Raw genomic sequence first — 6,126 nt, forward strand, 5'->3', positions numbered from 1 at the left:
CTTTCTCCAATGTTTTATTGTTTTAAATGTACAGATCTTTCACCTCCCTGGTTAAGTTCATTCTCAGGTATTTTATTTTTTCTGATAGGATTGTTTTCTTGAATTTTCTTTCTGATACTTCATTATTAATGTATAGAAATATAGCAGAGTTTGTTTGACATAGTTATTTTGTATCCTGCAACTATTATTTTTTTTTGGTAGAAACTTTATGGTTTTCTTTATATAATGTTCTCTGAAAATAATGATAGTCTTACTTCTCCCTTTATAATTTGGCTACCTTATATTTCTTTTTCTTGCCTAATTGCTCTTTAGCTAGAATGTCCAACACTATGTGGAATAAAGATGCTGATCGTGGATATACTTACTTTGTTCCTGATGTTAGAGGAATAGCTTCTAGCTTTTCACCATGGAGTACAGGATTAAGTGTTGGCTTGTCATATGTAGCCTTTTTTATATTGAGGAACATTCCCTTTATACCCGCTTTGTTGAGAATTTTTATCACAAATGAATGTTGACTTTTGCCTCTCTGTGTCTGTTGAAATCATCATATAATATTTATTTTTCATTTTGTTAATATTGTGTATAACATTGAATGATTTGTGGATGTTAAATCATCTTTTCATCCTTGGAATAAATTCCAACTGATCATGGTGGGAATTTTTACATTTTTTCTTATATATTGTTGAATTCTCTTTGCTAATATTTTATTGAGAATTTTGAGTTATTGACTTGTAATTTTCTTCCAGTGTCCTTGTTTGAAATCAAACATCAGGGTAATAATAGCCTCTTAAAATGAATTTGGAAGAGTTCTTTTCTGGTTTTTTTTTTTGGAAGCATTTGAGAAGGATCAGTATTAATTCTTCTTTGAATGTTTGGTAGAGTTCACTAGTGAAGCCGCCTGGTCCTGGATTTTTGTGGGGGTTTTTTGACTAGTGAATCTGTCTCCTTACTATTAATTGATATGCTAATACTTTTTATTTCTTCCTAGTTAAGTCTTAGAAGGTTGGGTTTCCAGGAGTTCATTCATTTTTTTCCCCTAGGCTGTCCAATTTGTTGGCTTGTAATTGTTCATAGTAATCGCATATAATCCATTATATTTCTGTGGTGTCACCTGTATCATCTCCTCCTTTATTTCTGATTTTGTTTATTTGCAGTCCCTCTTACTCTTTCAGTTTAGTTAGAGGCTTGTCAATTTTATTTATCTTTTCAAAGAACTGTTAGTTTTATTGATAATCTCTATTGTCTTTTTATTCTTTATTTCTGCTCTAATCTTTATTGCTTTCCTTCTACTAATGTTGGGGTTTGTTTGTTCTGCTTTTTCTAGTCCCTTGCAGTGTAAATTTGGTTGTTTGTATGAGACTTGTTTTGTGAGATAGGTATTTATTGTTATGAACTTCTCCCTTAAAACTGCTTTTTTTTTGCATCACCAAATTTTGGTATGTTACATTTTTGTTTTTGTTTGTCACAAGGTATTTTCTGATTTCTCTTTATTTCTTCTTTGATCGTTCATTGTCATGTTTTCAATCTCCACATTTTGTGAATTTTCCAGTTATTTTAATTATTTTCTAGTTTCATACTACTGTGGTTGGAAAAGATGCTAGATATGATTTCAGTGCTTTAAAATTTATTAAGGATTTGATTTATTCTTTGACTAAAACTTAGAGGTGAGGTGGACTTACCAAAAATAATGCTACCGCTGCTTCTGCTAAGTTGCTTCAATTGTGTCCGACTCTGCGGGACCCCATAGATGGCAGCCCACAGGCTCCTCTGTCCCTGGGATTCTCCAGGCAAGAATACTGGAGTGAGTTGCCATTTCTGCTCCAAAATAATTCTAGTTGTCTCTGCTGCTGCTGCTGCTGCTAAGTCGCTTCAGTAGTGTCCGACTCTGTGCAACCCCATAGACGGCACCCACCAGGCTCCCCCGTCCCTGGGATTCTCCAGGCAAGAACACTGGAGTGGGTTGCCATTTCCTTCTCCAACACATAAAAGTGAAAAGTGAAAGTGAAGTGCCCAACCCTCAGCAACCCCATGGACTGCAGCCTACCAGGCTCCTCTGTCCGTGGGATTTTCCAGGCAAGAGTACTGGAGTGGGGTGCCATTGCCTTCTCTGCTAGTTGTCTCTAAACCCCTCAATTACAATATATTGCTTTCACTTCAGACTTATTAATTAAAATAGTTTTCTTTCTTCTGTATCCATAGATATAAATTAAGACTTAGAATATTAAATGAAGTACAGGCTCAATAAATCTTGAAGATCCTTACTTGGCATCGGCATGAGACATATTTCTCTTTATTTAACAAAAACCCTCCATCAGTCAAGAAAACAGACATGGACCATCAGAGATTCGCTATTATAATCGACTCTTCAGTGTTGTGTGTGTGTGTGTGTATGTTTAAACAAACTAAATTTTCATAGATTAGAACATTTAGTATAATTTTCTAGAAGAAAAGCAGAATACCCTATAGAACCGAGGAGAAGCATTTTAGTACTGCTTTTGCAGGTAAGCAAGCAAACAATTTAAAAAATTACATAAAGCCAAAAGAACAGAAACTTACTAAATTTTTATACCTTTTTCCAGCTATTTTAAAGAAAAAGACCAAGGAAATGTATTAATATTTTAATAAAATTCTGTTTAATAATTCTAGTCACAAAAGCATATGCAAATACTCATTTAACTGTCATTTTAAGCGAGCATAGTTTTCTCTTACCTGGTAACATTCAGGAAACTATTTTGACACATATACCAAAGAGCTCTCTCTGGTAAGAAGTTGTATTTTTTGTTCCTGTTAACTTAAGAACTTTCTGGTCTCAAGCTGACTGATTTTGTTTTTTAAGTAACAAAGTTAACACATTATCTTGTCAGAGGATTAGGAAAAATATGTCTATGCAGATACATGAAATCATCTAAACTATGGTGTTTATCAAAGATATGGAAGCACTGGTGGGAGCTAGTTGAGTCCATTCTGAGTAATTGTCAGTAGAAATGAGTTTGGCCATTTTCTTTTTTAACTAGGAAATTTAACCAATAATGGTGAGTAAATATTGATACTGCATGTCTGCATTCATTAAAATGCAGAAGCTTCTCATTTTGAATTCCGTAGGTGTGGATTAGAAAAAGGAAAGGATTAGATGGAAATACCCTGCAGGATAAATAAACGTATTCATGGGATAGATAATTTCGATCTAAGTAGAGTTGCATTTGCACAGGAATCCCTATATACTCTTAGTGGGCTTTGAGATGATATACCATTTGGGGAGAAGAGAATCCCTGGTTGACCGTGATGAGAAACAACATCAGCGAATGCTTTGTTCATAAACAATTGTTTCATGCCATAATTTATATGATACCTTGTTAATTGATTATTTGCCCTTTAGATAGCTGTAATAATGAATGACCTATCCTTATTTTAACAGCCTTCATGAGTTTTTCTCTGGGTCTTAAAAATGATTTCTTTTCATATTAAAAACCATAGCATTAAAGTTGCTTTTTCAAACGTCATCTTCTGTCCACCAGCACCAAATTTTATAGTATGTTGTTAATATTGTGTAGGCATAGCTCCATTTATTTTAAGATATATTTGGAGATATAATGTACACTGTGCATTTCTTTTTAGAGAAAAAAAGTACAGGTACCACCAAAAAATTGTTAGACAAATATCACTTATTCAGAAATTGCCTTGGATTACATGAAAAGGAAAATGTGTAATGAGGAAAGCTATGTGTTTAGAATAGTATATTCTAAACCTAATGCTACCTTCAAAAGGGGTGGGACTGCAGAGGCGGTGGTGTCTTTCTCTGTCGATAGGCCTAAAAGGAGATATTTTAATCTTTTTGTGCTGAACTCAGGTGACATGAGAAGAACAGTGTGGCTACTGCGTATGTGCTTGCTTGCTTACTTAACAGTCGTGCACTAGCTTGGGCCCTGGTAACAACCATGCTTCTCCATGCTGGATTTTACCTCTGCCTGTGCTACGTGGATAAGCAAGTCAACTGTTCAGAGTTTCCTCAGTTAAATTCACCAAACATTTATTGCAGCTGTACCATGTGGAAGATATTGTTCTAGGCATTATAAGGGATACAACTGAAGTGATCTGAAAGGCATCAAAGAAGAGCTGTAATTAACTGCTGAATAAGGATGAGTTTAGGAGACACATGAATGCAGAATGCTTGGTTTCATTTTGGAACATTGATCCAGTGTACTGAAACGGAGTTGGTAGGGGAATATGGTTGGGATAGGTTAAAAAGTTAAAATGGAAGATTGGTTCAAATTTATGGGAAACTTAATGCTCTTACCAACAGTTTGGGTCTTATGTCAGGTCAATAAGGAAGCGTACTTTGGTTCTGACTAATAGGTGACCTCCATCCTCACTGTGTAAGTTCAGAGTATCATCTTTTCTTATGTGATGGCTTCAGTGTTTTCCCGTCTACACCTTTTGTGTATTAACCCTCGATTTCACTGTAAGTTCAGTGAAATGAGGGCTTCCTAGATGGCTCAGTGACAAAGAATCTGCCTGCCAGTGCAGGAGATGCAGGAGACATGGATTCTATCCCTGCATCGGGAAGATTGCCCCTGGAAAAGGGAATGGCAACCCACTCTTGTGTTCTTGCCTGGAAAAATCCATGGAAAGCGGAGTCTGGCAGGCTACAGTGCATGGAGTTGCAAAGAGTCAGACAAATGAGAGAGTGACTGAGTGTGCACGTGGACAAACACACACTCTGAAATGAAGCAACTTTCCCTTCGTATTGTGAAAAATCTGATACGTGTTGTTTTACCTCTCAAGATAATTTAAGTAGGTTTCCATTGCTTATAGGATAAATTCTAATCTCTGAGTATAGCCTACAGCATCATTTATGACTTCTCCTTTATTCCTTCCCTGGTTGTTGCTTCTACTTTCTACTTTGTCTTTCCAAACCTGTTTACTATGCTAATTCAGATATACCTGATCTTACGCAAATTATTCCTTTTGCCTAGAGTACTTTCCCTTTCATTATGTGGCATACTCAGGGAGTGTCTATAAAGACTTCAAACCAGCTTAGTAATCATCTTCTTTATGAGAACTGTGGCCTCCTCTCTTGCTCATCATGGTGTTACTCATGATGAGTGTTACATCATGGCATTACTGGGCTAGTGTTGTTTCATAAGCACCCTCTACTTGTTGGACCTGAAATGCTGTTATTTGTTCAAATCTCTTTTGCCCATTATGTGGTCCAAGTACTGCATTTCGGACTCTTTTGTTAACCATGATGGCTACTCCATTTCTTCTGAGGGATTCCTGCCCGCAGTAGTAGATATAATGGTCATCTGAGTTAAATTCACCCATTCCAGTCCATTTCAGTTCGCTGATTCCTAGAATGGTGACATTCACTCTTGCCATCTCTTGTCTGACCACTTGCAATTTGCCTTGATTCATGGACCTGACATTCCAGGTTCCTACAGAATGATATCTGTTCATTTCCAAGGCAAACCATTCAATATCACAGTAATCCAAGTCTATGCCCCAACCAGTAATGCTGAAGAAGCTGAAGTTGAACAGTTCTATGAAGACCTACAAGACCTTTTAGAACTAACACCCAAAAGAGATGTCCTTTTCATTATAGGGGACTGGAATGCAAAACTAGGAAGTCAAGAAACACCTGGAGTGACAGGCAAATTTGGCCTTCGAAATGGAATGAAGCAGGGCAAAGACTAATAGAGTTTTGAAAGAAAATGCACTGGTCATAACAAACACCCTCTTCCAACAACACAAGAGAAGACTCTATACATGGACATCACCAGATGGTCAACACCAAAATCAGATTGATTATATTCTTTGCAGCCAAAGATGGAGAAGCTCTATACAGTCAGCAAAAACAAGACCAGGAGCTGACTGTGGCTCAGACCATGAACTCCTTATTGCCAAATTCAGATTTAAATTGAAGAAAGTAGGGAAAACCACTAGACCATTCAGGTATGACCTAAATCAAATCCCTTATGATTATACAGTGGAAGTGAGAAATAGATTTAAAGGCCTAGGTCTGATAGATAGAGTGCCTGATGAACTATGGACTGAGGTTCGTGACATTGTACAGGAGACATGGATCAAGACCATCCCCATGGAAAAGAAATGCAAAAAAGCAAAATGGCT

This window comes from Bison bison, unplaced genomic scaffold (genome assembly GCF_000754665.1).
Source record: "Bison bison bison isolate TAMUID 2011002044 unplaced genomic scaffold, Bison_UMD1.0 scf7180017864216, whole genome shotgun sequence".
Taxonomy (NCBI): Eukaryota; Metazoa; Chordata; class Mammalia; order Artiodactyla; family Bovidae; genus Bison; species Bison bison.